Genomic DNA, 12557 nt, shown 5'->3' with positions numbered 1-12557 from the left:
GAGTGGCAGGGACCAGTGGGTGCTGCTTTCCCCAGCAGCCCTGCCAGCTCCACCTTGCCCCTCTACAGGTGTGACAGTGGATGTGACTGCCTCCTTCCTCAGCAGGGGACTGTGGGTCAGTCCCCACTCTCCTGAGTCTCAAGTGCCTACTTTCAAATGCCATCTTCTGCAATGGCAGGGCATGCAGGCTTTGATCTTCCTGCCCTGCCCTAGAAGTCACCATGCCTACCTGTTCCCTGGGAGAGGAACAAGGGGGCTGAGCCATGACCTCACCCTGGGCTCCTACCCCTCCTGTGGTGGGAGGGCAGTCTTTTGCCCTATATGAGCTGGGAGGCCAGTCTTGCTCTTGTTGAAATGGGGAGAAACTGGCTTCCTGAAAGAGTTGGCGGCGGGGTGGGGGGTGGGGTGGGGGACGACTTGGGCAGACAGGCTGCTTAGGGCACCCTGGCCCAGGCCCATGCCTTTGGACCAGGGGTCTGAGGGGCATGGCAGGCCTGGGCTCCCCTCTCCCCTGTGCCTTCCTGCTGGCAGCACTGAGGCCCGGAGGAATGCTTTACTAGCTGCAGAGATGAAAGCCTTGTGTGAACAGGCAGCAGAATGGGCCCTTCACGTGGCCGACAAGCCAGAATGGAGGGCGACAGGCATTCAGACAGGGTGGCTGGAGCTACCCGCTCTCCACCTGCCCCCAGTTGGCCTCTTGAACCCCAGGATCTCTCTCTGGTTTGCTAGGCCAGGAGCTCTGAGCTGCTGCCTAGAGAAATCAAGTCACAGGCATGGAGGGTATCAGAGAGAGCCGGGCAAGGTCTGAGGCACGCCTTCTCCCCAGGCCTCCCCTGATCCTCCCCTTCTCTGCCATTGGCCAGCTGGCCTCAGCAGCTCTGACAGCATTTTCTCTGATGAATAAAAATGGAGACAAATTAATTCTCCTTTCATCCACACGGTCAGCTTGACAGACAATACCTTGAAAGCCCAGAGCTCAGGGAGGAAGAGTGGAAAGGAGTTCCTGGGGGGTTGGAGGATTGAGGACCAGTCACCCATGAATGCTCAGCCCCCAGTCCAATCCCACTCCCACCTACATCCATGTGGAGCTTCGCAGACAGAATCTCCTCCCTCTTTTGGTTTATCTACCACTTTCCATCTCATCTCAAGCTACACCTCCTCAGGAAGCCCTCCCTGATTGCCTCAATCCACAGAATATGCTCACATTCTCCTCAGGGGACCATAGTCAGTACCACTCAGCAGGCAATCATGCAATGGTCACTGCTGCATCCCCCCAACTGAAAGATGAGCTTGTGTGGTAGGGACCAGGGATGCTGCTTTTCCCAACAGTCCTGCCAGCTCCATCACTCCTGCAAGAACCCATAGGAAATGCTGAGGAGACAGAGCAATCACACCAGGCCATCACCCTGAAGATGGTGGCCACCAACATCTGCCCAGCTGCACATGATCACACTTTACACCCTCTTCCCCAGCCTACCTCCTCCCTCTGACCTGCAATTCCAGACCACGCCAGTGAACAAGGTCCAGGATGCTAAGGTCTGCTCACCGGGAGTGGCAGCCAGGAGGAGTTCCTACCAGTCCCTAAATGCCTGGGCCAAAGCTCCAGATGACAAGCCCCAAGACAGTGATATCTTGCACAAGACATTTCTGTGGGGCCTGAGGAGCTGCAGAAAGCTGCTTATTGTAATTAGGCTCTGAGCGCCTCTGATTTCCCCTTGGCCCCAAGCAGCTCATTGAGCATCGGTGGAATGATCTTTTTGCAGGGTGGGTGGCCTCATCATCTCAGCCTTGTGACCCACTAGGTACCCCCATCCCACCCTTCCTGGGAGCCTGAGTTTGCTGAGTCTGGGGACCAGACTGCCATTCTGACTTTTTCCCCACCTCTAAAAAGGTCTATGAACAGGGCAGGAGGCCTGGGTTCTGCAGCTGACTCACTGGGCAAGTCTCTTTTCTTGCCAGGCCTTAGTTTTTCCATCTGCATATTGGAGAACACAAATCTTGCCCAGCCCTGAACCTGGGCCTCCTGTACAGAATGGTCTGAGGTACACCAGGACTGTTACCCTACCCCAAATACCTCCATTCTTGGCAAGAGCTTTGCCTTTGCCAGACCTCTGGGAGGAAGTGTGTAAGAAATTCCAACAGTCATAGCAGCACTATTCACAATAGGCAAAACATGGAAACAACCTAAATGTCCATCAACAGATGAACGGACAGATAAGATGTGGTACATATACACAATGGAATACTACTCAGCCATAAAAAAAATGAAATAATGCCATTTGCAGCAACATGGATGGAACTAGAGATTATCATACTAAGTGAAGTAAGTCAGAAAGAGAAGGACAAATACCATATGATATCACTTACATGTGAACTCTGAAATAGGGCACAGGGACTTCCCTGGTGGTCCACTGGTTGAGAATCCATTTTGCAATTCAGGGGATGCCAGTTCGATCCCTAGTCTGGAAACTAAGATGCCACATGCTGCGGGGCAACTAAGCCCACGTGCCACAACTAGAGAGCCTATGCACCGCAACAAAGAGCCCACGCGCTGCAACTAAGACCTGACATAGCCTATAAATAAATTAGTGTTATAATAAAATAAAATAAGGCACAAATGAACCTATCTACAAAACAGAAACAGACTCACAGACATAGAGAACAGACTTGTGGTTGCCAAGGGGAAGATGGGGAGGGAAGGACTAGGGAGTTTGGGATAAGCAGATGTAAACTATTATACATAGGATGGATAAACAACAAGGTCCTACTGTATGGCACAGGAAACTATATTCAATATTCTGTGATAGCAACTAGAGAAGCCCACATGTCGCAATGAAGATCCCGCATGCTACAACTAAGACCCAATGCAGCCAAATAAATAAATATTTTAAAAAATATACATTCTGTGATAAAACAATGGAAAAGAATATTTAAAGAAAGAATGTCTATATGTATATAACTGAGTCACTTTGCTGTACAGCAGAGATTGGCACAATACTATAAATCAACTATACTTCAGTTTTAAAAAATTAAAAAAAAAAGAAAAAGAAACTCTGACCGGTCAGCAAAAATAAGTTTGTTCAAGAGAGGGAGTTCCTCATTATCAGAGAGGTGGGGCCACAGTTAGTGGCGAAGGCCTGGGGGTGTTCAAAAACCCAGGGCGGCAGCTGGAGCTGGCAGTCTCCTCGGCAACCTGCTCCCACACTCCAGGTCGGCAAACTGAGGTGGCAAGAGGGGAGAGGGCCTCACCCAAGGTCACAGCAGAGTAGGATGGGAACCTGGGGCTGGCCTGCAGGGTGTAGGGAGACACTAGAAGGGGGAGACGACACAAAGACCAGTGACCACAGGCATCTCCTTCCCTCTCCAGGACGGGCATCCTCCGGAGCTTCCCACTTCTCCTGTCCCCTTGTCCCTCCTCCATTCCACCATCCGGTTGCGGGGGAGGTGGTATCAGACAGCCAGATACAGATCGTTCCTAGGATCTCAGTGTCCCCACCTGAACTGGCTGTTGGATCACCAGGGACCCCCAGGCCATCCTTTCCTCATGGAGGGTCCCTGCCCCAGTGTCCTCTTTCCCTGATACTCCTAACAAGCCACTCAAGAACCTGGCACTGGGCCCAAAAGACCCAAGATGGACAAAATATTGGAATCAAGCACATTCCTGCAACCCAGTGTGGCATCTGGGTTCGAACCAGCAACAGAGGTCATTTTGCTTCACCAAATTATCCTGACTCATATCCACCAAACAAGGAATGCATCTACATTTTGGAAGCTGCTCCACGTCAAAGAATAGAGTTGACCTTTGATAAACATTATTATATAGAACCATCATTTGAATGTCGGTTTGATCACTTGGGAGTTCAAGATGGGCCATTTGGTTTCTCTCCACTTATATATAGATTGTTACTGTGGTGTGAAAAGCCCTCCATTAATTAGATCAACAGGGAGATTCATGTGGATTAAGTTTAGTTCTGATGAAGAACTTGAAGGACTGGGATTTTGAGCAAAATATTCGTTTATTCCAGATCCAGACTTTACTTACCGAGGTATTTTAAATCCCATCCCAGATTGCCAGTTTGAGCTGTCAGGAGCTGACAGAATAGTGTGTTCTACTCAGGTAGAACAAGAGGAAAAAACAAAACCCAGCCAAGCAGTTGACTGCATATGGACGATTAAAGCTACTCCAAAAGCTAAGTTGACGTGGAAAGCTGATCAAGGGACTTCCCTGGTGGCACAGTGGTTAAGAATCCGCCTGCAAATGCAGGGGACACGGGTTCGAGCCCTGGCCTGGGAAGATCCCACATGCCGTAGAGCAACTAAACCCGTGCGCCACAACTACTGAAGCCCACGCGCCTAGAGCCCGTGCTCCGCAACAAGAGAAGCCACCACAATGAGAAGCCCACGCACCACAAGGAAGAGTAGCCGCCACTTGCCACAACTAGAGAAAGCCCATGTACAGCAACAAAGACCCAATGCAGCCCAAAATAAGTAAATAAATAAATATATTAAAAAAAAAAAAAAGAACCTGGCACTGATAGGTCCCCTGTCCAGTTCCCCTGTACCCATGATGGGCCTCTGGGAAATGTCATCTCCACCTCTACACAGTGACTCTTAAGTGTGTAGGAGGCTTTCAGGTCTCCACATGGTCTAACAGAGGTGGCCCTGAGAGTGTGACCCAAGACAACCCCCTTCCCTCTTCTCTCTCCAACTGTCCACCCTGACCCAGCTCTGGGGACATCCTGGCCTCAGAACTCCTTGCAAGCAGAAGGAAACTTACTCTTGGAGACCCTGAGGGCAGGAATGGTTGCTCCCATTTAATAGGTAAGCAGACTGAGGTCCTGGAGTGGAGGTCTTGTCATGGACACACACGCTACTGGTAAGGCAGAGCTGGCTTGTCAGCTGGACCCCCTGCCCTTGACCAGGGCCGTCCGTCCCTGCTACCCCTCCCAGTTGCACAGGCCCTCTTGAGTGGCCCTCAGAGCAGGCAGCTGGGCTTGGGGATGGGCAGGGAGTGCCTTGGGGAGGACGCCTGGGCTGGGGAGCAGGTGTGGTGGGGGGCAGCAGGTGCAGGATAATGGGGCCACCAAGGGAGGCCCAGGGAGCAGGTGCCACCGTGGGGGGTGAGGTTGTCATTGTTCACCCGGCTCTTGTGGGCCCCGAGCAGGAGGGGCATCTCTGTGAGCCCCTGGGCCACCTTGGCTCATGCTCAGAGGTTGTCCAGATGCCTGGGCTCAGGCACACAGCCAAGCCCCTCCCCTGGGTCCCAGCAACCCACCAGGTTGCCATGACAACCAGCACTTTCATCCTTGTCCCTTTGTCTGGTCATGGTCCAGCTTTTGTGACCAAGCCATAATTCGGGGGTGGAGAGAAAGGGGCCTTGCCTCCAGACACACTCAGCTGGGGTAGAGTTGTGAACCCGAGGCAGAGGGGACTGGAGGGCACGTAAAAGGAAACTGGAAAAGCTGGGTTTGCTGGCCATCAACCCCTGCAGCTTCCTCCCTTGGCTACTGACCACACTCTCATGGCTGAGTCTGTAGGCCTGGGAGTGACCAGGGCCCCAGGCTCTCCTGTCCCCTCCCTGTGCCTCATTTTCCCATCTATAAATGGACCACCCCTCTCCACTGATGCACCATGGCTGAACAATTTGATGACTTCCCTGTATAACTGAGGAAACCAAGGTACAGAGCCAAGCTGGGCCTTGGCCTGGATCACGCCACAGAGAGCAAGAGGAAGAGCCAGGCCTACTGGGGATCCAGGACCTCAAGCCATTAGGCCCCCACGCCAAACGACAAATCAAGCCCCACAGTCGTCCCTTCTCCTGATACCCACATCGGGAGGAGCCTAGCCACCAGGATTGGACAGGGCTGGGAGCAGGCTGTGGCCGCCCTGGCCCCACCAGCTGTGTGACCGTGAGCAAGCCCTTTCTCCTCCTGGAGCCCCAGTCTGTAAAATCAAGGGGTGTTGAGAGTAATGGAGAGCCCTCCCACCCACAGCTGGGGTGAGAATGAAGCAAGGCGCACTCTGCACAAAGCAGGCTCCATGCCCACCCCACAAACATCACACATCCTCCACTCCCAGCACCACCTTGGCCTGCCCAGAGGACTTGGCATCCCCATGTGTCCACCCTGCCACCCTGCTCCAGGCCTTTGCACCTGTGGTCCCTCCCCTGTGGCGCACTCTCCGCCTCACACAGGAATCTGGAAGTCCCAGGTCACCAAGAGTTGGAGAGCATGACCACTGCTTAAATCTACAGGAATCCCCTAGAGACAAGTTGTGATGTTCAACAGGGAACCCCCGAGCAGAAGCAGAGCGTGCTCCTGGGATGTGGACCTGGCTCCGGGGATGGGATGGCACAGAAGGGGAGCAGGATGGCTTTAGAGACTAGGCTGTAGCAACTTTTGTCCTTTCTTCCTTTTGTCCTCCTCTTTGAGAGGAGCCAGGAGTTCCTATAAGCCCCTGCCCCAGGCTTACCACCCCAGTCTCGTGGGAGGAGTCTGGGCACCCCAACAATGATCAGCACAACCTTGAGGGTTTGGTGTGAGCTTCTGTAGGGTCTTCCACCTTCCATGGGATTCAGGGCTCTCTCTGCAGGCCCCTTAGGCTCAGGACAGACACCCACCACCAGGGCAGCTCCACAGACATGACAGGGTCTGGGGATGTGCCCCAGAGACACCTCCAGGCAGACACCTCAGTCAGGGTGGGTCTGCACCCCCCCTTCTCAGCCACCACTGGTCCCCCTGAATGAGACTTGACGAGCAGAGGGCCACGGGGAGGGTCTTGGGCTCTCCTGCAGTGCAGTGAACACTGAGCAGAGAACCGATTCCAAACAGCAGGGCCCCGACCCCATGTCTCAACACGGCACGGCCATCTCAAGAAAATGTCACTTCCTCTTCCCGTAAACATCTTCCTCTGGGACTAGCTCTGCATCTGTGCTGGATGTGCTGGGGTGGTAGCAGAGTCTGCTACCTGAGGCCATCAGGTGGGTGTTGGGGCCTGGGCTGAGGCTGCACCACTGGCGGCCCATGCCAGCAGGAGGACAATGTCCGCCTCTGTAGTTATTTATTATCACTATGGGTTAGGAAGCTGTTACTGAGGAACTAGAATGTGTCATGAGGTTTATACATCATGTCATTTAATCCTCACACCAGCCCTGGAAGATGGTGGCTATTATTGTTTCCCCTTTTACAGGTGAGGACACCGAAGCTCAGAAATGTTAAGCTTGGGAAAGGGGATCAGCAGACCCACCTGAGGGGTGGGAGAGGGTAGGAGGGCATAGCTGAGGCCACTGTTAGGTAGAACACGGTGCAAGGCAGATCTGGGCTCAGGGTAAAACATTCTGTGCAATGGCCTGAGCCAAGGGACTGGGCTATCCAGGTCGCAGGGAGCACTTGTCATGAGAGGCATGCAAGGAGAAGCTGGATGGGATACCTGTTATTCAGGCATCAGGATGGAAACAGAGTACCTGTCCAAAGCATGTGAGAACCTAAGGTATCCATCCTAGCCTCACCCCAGTCCTGGAGGGTGCAGAGAAGGCAGCACCTCCCACGTAGGGGTTGAAGGATGGAGGGGGACACACTGCCCAGACCATCCCCCTGTTTTCTCATCTCCAGGAGTGGTTTCCACTTTCCAAAGTATGTTTTAGTGAGAAGTTTCAGAGGACCAGGGACAAGGCACAGGTGGAAACACAAGACTGGGAGTGAGTACCCCAAATTTTGCATCCCATGCACTTGACTTGCCTCATCCTAGTGCCAGCCCTGTGGGGACATTTCAGAGCTCAGTCCCACTCCCACGTCCCCTCCCTAGGGAACTGACAGCTCTTCCTTCCCTACCCCTCATACCAAGCCCCATCAGTTCTACTCCTAAACATCCCTCAAATCCCCTCTTCTCCAGATCCACAGCCATGGCCCTGGGCACCACCTCCCTGGCCTCCCAGCCAGCAGTTACCAGTTCCTCCTACCCAGAAGCCCTTCTTAGACCCCTCCATGGCCCCTCCCTCTCCCTACTTGGCACCTTGTGCTGCCCTCTGGCCAGAGAGAGGCCCTTTTAGTTCCTGGTAAAAATCAGGTGCCTGCCCACTTCTCACCTGGATCATATTCACTGCAGCTCAGGCATCTTTCCTCCCAGGTCTGGGTTAAGCACCCCCGTGCTCCTACAGCCATGACAAAACTGTGTAGCCATGACCATTAATATGTCTGCCTTGGGAATTCCCTGGCAGTCCAGTGGTTAGGACTCTGTGCTTTCACTGCCAAGGGCCCGGGATCAATCCCACAAGCCATGCAGTGCAACCAAAAGAAAAAACATATATACATATATATGTGTGTGTCTGCCTCCTCAGAGAGACCAAAGGCACCATGGGGCAGGGTCCAACCTGTCTCACCCAGCCTTGCATCCCCAGCCCTGCTGCCTGACACAGAGGAGATGCTCAGGGACCGAGAGACAAATGGATGAATGAATGAGAGTGTGGCCAAGGCTGGGAGGGCTGTCCTATACAGGCAGGTCCCCGGGGTCAGCTGGGTGTAGAAGCCAGAGCAGGAAGTGGGCTCGGGGAGATGTCCAGGGCAGGAGACTGACTGAGCCAGCAGGTCCTCTGCACAGGCCCCAGATTTGTGTGTCCCCCCTACCCTGAACTGCAGAGAGGGGGCATCTCTAACAGCTACACATCTGCCAGAAAGGGACAGGAATTGGTGCCTTATGCCGAAGGGAGAGGGTGATTTAGGTGGATTCCTAGAGGTCTCACCCACTGCCTCTGAGCCACATCTTCGCTTTCAGCAAAGCCATTTTACAGTCTTCCTAGGGACCACCACGGGTGTGAGAAAATCCAAAGGTCCAGCCGCGGTGCACCCACGCTGCTCAGCTGGAGGGGGGATGCCTGTTGGTGGCTTTGTACAGCCCCCAACCCCAACCCCAACCCCAACCCCTGGGCAGAGAACAAGCAAGTTTGAGAGGGCAGAAGGTTTCCCTGGGCTTGGCTGACCTTGAAACTCCAGCTACTGCTCTCTGTGGGTGGTCCCGGGCCAGCCTTCTGCTGCTTCATACTCCTCTCAGCTCAGTGGCAGCCTCCTGGACTTCCTGGCGGGCTTCCAGGCCTCAGAGGAAGCCACCGCCTCTGCCACCACTGCTACCGCTGCCACCACTGCGGCTGTGAAAATGCAATTACAGCAAATAGCCGCTGCCTCACTTGAGCCTCACCACCCACACCTGGAACTAATTAACTTAATTAGGCCTTAATGAGCTACACTGGTCAGAAGGCCTATTTTTACTTAATTATCCCCTAATGTGCTTGGCATGGAGGAGCCCGGGACCAGGAGGATGGCTTTGGTGGTGGCAGCCACCTCTTCTCCCTGCAGAAGGGACACCCAGGAGTTATGCCTGCAGGCCAGGAGTGAACCTCAAAGCTGAAAGTTGGCGAGTGGGGGTGAGCCAGGGGACACAAGCCAGACCCGCGGGAACAGCGCCCCTCTCCCAGCCCCATCATTCTGGCCACCCTGCCTCAGCTGGGCTGAGGGCCCCCCTAGCCCTAGCACATCGCCCTGTTAGGATCTTCTGCATCGCCCGTGCACCACACTATTCTCATTTTCCTGACTCCCACTAGAGTATAGGTTCCACGAGGGTAAGGATTTCATCTTGGTCGCTACTGAATCTCCAGCCTAGAACATGTGCCTGGCACATAGTAAGGACTTTTTGTCGAATGGATGTTGAGGGAATGCCTTGACCCTCCCACAAACAGCCAGAGTCCCCAGCCCCTTCCTCGAGCTCCCCAGAACCCACCCAAACACCTCACACCTGAAGATGACATCCCCACATCCTACTCTGGCCTCCCAGCCTCTGCTCACACTGGTCCTACCATCTGAAGTACATCCTCTGTGAACTGAAATTCTTGCCTGTCCCAGGCCCTGCAGGTGCCGTGTCTCCTGACCAGTGAGGGAAAGGGTTGGGACCTCTGCTTGTTTGAACTTGGCTCTTCCTGGCACTTATCTCTGCCTACCCTTTGGAGGACACTCCTTGGGGCTGGGTCTGTCTGAACCCTGAGACCATGAGCCCCTGGAAGTAGTGACCCTCATCTTTGCCTGCCCATCGCTCCCCATTTAACCCCAGTAACCAGGCCCAAGGTGGCTGGCCCATAGTCAGCAATTAGCAAACAAGTTGGCCTCACCTTGATCATATGCCTCCAGACCCAGAGAGGGGCTTGGATGAAAGCCAAGTCCAGCCAGTTGCGGGTATTGCCTATAAGAGGGGGCACCACTGAGTGGGAAGGTTTGGGATGGCCCCCAGAGCCCATGCCTCCCAGACAAGATTCCCCAGTTCAGAAGGGCAGGGGGCCCAGCCTGGGGCAGTTGGAATTGCCAGTCAGAGCTGTCTCCGCAGGGGCCTGACCCGCATGCAGGGCACAGGTGGGACAGAAAGAGGAGGGACAACTATGACGACATAATTTGGAGAGAGGGAAGAAAGATGTCACATTCCTTAGGTACCTCCCTGGGGACTCTGGACAGTGGCAGGATGTCTGAAATCATAGACTCTCCCTTCACACAGGGATACTGAGGCCTGAGAGAGAGAATCCGCCCAGGTGACCCAGCCAGACAGAAAGTAGAGTTGCTGGGACCTGATTTTGGCTCTAACAGCACCTCTTGGAGGCCCTGGAGCCTCGGCTTGCCCATCTTTACAATGGTAGCACTGATTCCCATCTTCCCTCACTTCCTTCCCCCTGCCGCCACTCCCCCGACCCCTGCCCAGGAAAGCTGTGAGACTCACTGAGGGGAAGGCTGTGGATGGTCTCAGGCAGGTCAGGGCCCCACCTCCTGGCCTTGTGGAAGGAGGCAGGGGGTGGGGAGTGCAGAGGAGGCTGAGGGAGCAGGACTCTGGGGGCCCCCCAGTGATTCCCTGCCCCCTCCTAGGGGAAAGAGCCATGGGGCAGGAGACCTTCCTGAAGCTGAGGGGGAGCTGCCTGGGCTCGAGGAGTGTCTGGCCATGTTGGGCTGCCTCTTGGGTCAGCAGCACTGCCACCATCAGATCTAACACCTTCCTTGCCCCAAGCCTCAGTTTACCACAAGTCCAATGAGGATAGCAGTAATCAATCCAGTCCTTCCAGTCTGTGGCCTCGAAGAGCCACCCTGAGGGGCCAATAGGCTAGTGGCTGGTGTGAGCATCAAAACCCTGAAGAGAGAAGAGACAGCCTGCAAATGGTAGTATTTCAGGCAGAGAACCTGGGGGCAGAGGGGCCTAGACTGCCCGGGCCCCTGATCTCAGCCAGACCAGCCTAGCCAGGGCCCTGGCTGTGGGGACGGCAGTGCCCATCTGTGATGGGAGAGGCTTGGTCAGGGATGCCATCAGCCCTGGAAACTGCCTTTCTGCTCCTGCTGACTCTTCTGTCCTCGCCTGTCTGTCAGCTTCTGACAGTCACCGCGCCTCACGCACACAGCGGCCACTGCCTCCAAAGCAGAGGCAGCTGCTGCGGCCTCCATGCTGGAACCAAAACTGAATGAGCATTTTCACAATGTTGCCTCCCGCTGACGGCTCATAATTGCATGTTGAAGCCATGTGATGGAGCCCAACTTACACTAATTATGTCATTACCCTAATTAAGTAAATACTGTATGTGCTAATTGGCTGAAATCTCTTCGGGGGGGATGGGCAGGGTGAGAGGAAGCCCGTGTCCCCTAGGCTTTCACATGGATGGGCTGGGGCTAATAAATTCGGGGGGGGGGGGCATTCTTCCCTCAGTTTTGCAGGTTCTGCCGTCACCCAGGTGGGATGCAGGGAGGACCCTCGGCCGCTGCCCTGGACAGGCTTGCCCATGCTCCAGGGGAGAAAGCAGAAGGTGCTGGACAGGTGGTCAGAGATCCAGGCTGGAGGCCTGCCTTTGCCCTGACAGGCCAGTGGTCTTAAACAACCTTCTACCTCTCTCCAGTGGGTCCTCTTGCCCACCCCCCACCTCAGCCAGCCCAGAGCTTGTGGAATCTCAGATGTACGGGGCACAGTGGCATCAGAGGGACTCAATGTCCAGGAAGGACTAACCAAGCCACTGTCATCCACCTATATAGGACAATAGTTACATGCCCGGCCTGGGACAGCAGGAGGGAGAAAGGCTGATGACCGAGCAAAGCCCTAGGCCCAGGGGACAGCACCAGTGTGAGCCAGCAAAGGAATAAACAGAGCTGGCATGTAAGGTGGAAGACAGCCTGAGGAAGTCAGGAAGGCTTCCTGGAGGAGGAGGACCTCAACTGTGAGAGAGGACATAAGGGCCTCAGAGATCAGATAATCTTTCAAGGTGTGATTTTTTTTTTTTAATGCCAAACTTTTTAACCATAACCTTTAGGTTGGGGTTACGAGAGAGAAGAGAGCAGCCATCTGGAGGACGGTCCCAGATGGGAGTCCAACCCATTTGGGGGTACTGAGGGACCAGAAGGAATGCCAGCCCTGTGTCAGGGACAGTTGTGTCCAGGATGACCAGAGCCCTCATCCTTCCCTCTCTAAGTCTATCACCATGGACCAGCTGTCAAGCGAGGGCCCCCATCCCTGCCCTGTCTCTCATGAGGCTGTGGGGAGGGTCCCAAAGGCAA

The 12557-nt window shown here is 54.5% G+C and overlaps 1 pseudogene; it reads left to right on the top strand.

Annotated features, from left to right (window-relative positions):
• The first annotated feature begins 773 nt into the window (after window positions 1-773).
• On the top strand, window positions 774-11013 carry LOC113628141 (neuropilin and tolloid-like protein 2; annotated as a pseudogene).
• Window positions 11014-12557: the final 1544 nt, after the last annotated feature.

Source organism: Aethalodelphis obliquidens, unplaced genomic scaffold (genome assembly GCF_003676395.1).
Source record: "Aethalodelphis obliquidens isolate GAN/ISIS:26980383/991018 unplaced genomic scaffold, ASM367639v1 scaffold22, whole genome shotgun sequence".
NCBI lineage: Eukaryota > Metazoa > Chordata > Mammalia > Artiodactyla > Delphinidae > Aethalodelphis > Aethalodelphis obliquidens.
Note: the sequence above shows the minus strand (reverse complement) of the source record. Positions and strands in the feature narration are given on the sequence as shown.